The sequence below is a fragment of the Ostrinia furnacalis genome, unplaced genomic scaffold (assembly GCF_004193835.3).
Source record: "Ostrinia furnacalis isolate ACB-3 unplaced genomic scaffold, ASM419383v2 OfSCF2710, whole genome shotgun sequence".
NCBI lineage: Eukaryota > Metazoa > Arthropoda > Insecta > Lepidoptera > Crambidae > Ostrinia > Ostrinia furnacalis.
In genome coordinates this window covers 1-574 of record NW_021132949.1, presented here as the reverse complement: position 1 = coordinate 574, position 574 = coordinate 1, and the positions used below count along the sequence as shown (strand labels likewise).

General features: G+C 32.1%; 1 non-coding gene across 1 annotated transcript; it reads right to left on the bottom strand.

The window, feature by feature from the left end:
* Positions 1-280: 280 nt before the first annotated feature.
* TRNAA-GGC (transfer RNA alanine (anticodon GGC)) lies at positions 281-353 on the bottom strand. The gene has a single exon. It is a non-coding gene; the product is annotated as a tRNA-Ala (tRNA).
* Between the last annotated feature and the right edge of the window lie 221 nt (positions 354-574).

Sequence of the window (574 nt, the reverse complement as noted above, 5' to 3'; positions counted from 1 at the left end):
GGTTCCCCTCTTACAATTTTAGATTTATAGTTTTTTTTTTGTATAACTACCTACTTACTTTACAAGTATACGACTATTCTGTAAGTCACACTTTGTTGTTGAAATAAATTTATTATTATATTATTATTATTTTTAAGTTCGTTTAATCATGAATTATGCTCGTGCTTTGTCCTCGAGATTAGAAATAAGAACTATGTAGATTTTGAGAGAACTGATGTGAAATGATAATAAAAACAAAGCTGTTTATTAGAAAATTATAAATAACTTGAAAAAATCGAACTGCCTAAGGCGGGAATTGAACCCACGACCTTCCGCTTGCCGGGCGACTGCTCTTCCAACTGAGCTACTTAGACACAGGATGAACCCGTCGAAATTTTCAAGTGTAATACGCTGTTACAGCCAGCGTTTGTTTCATCAATGTTAAGTATACCTACCCTACATCTAACAGAAATATTGTTGCAAATATTTAACTGTCAGTTAAGATGAAACAGCTCTTTTACATAGACATAGTTTGAGATGCGACTCTTAACGCTAAAAAAAATTAATAACTAAAGCTGTTTATTACTTTGCAAAA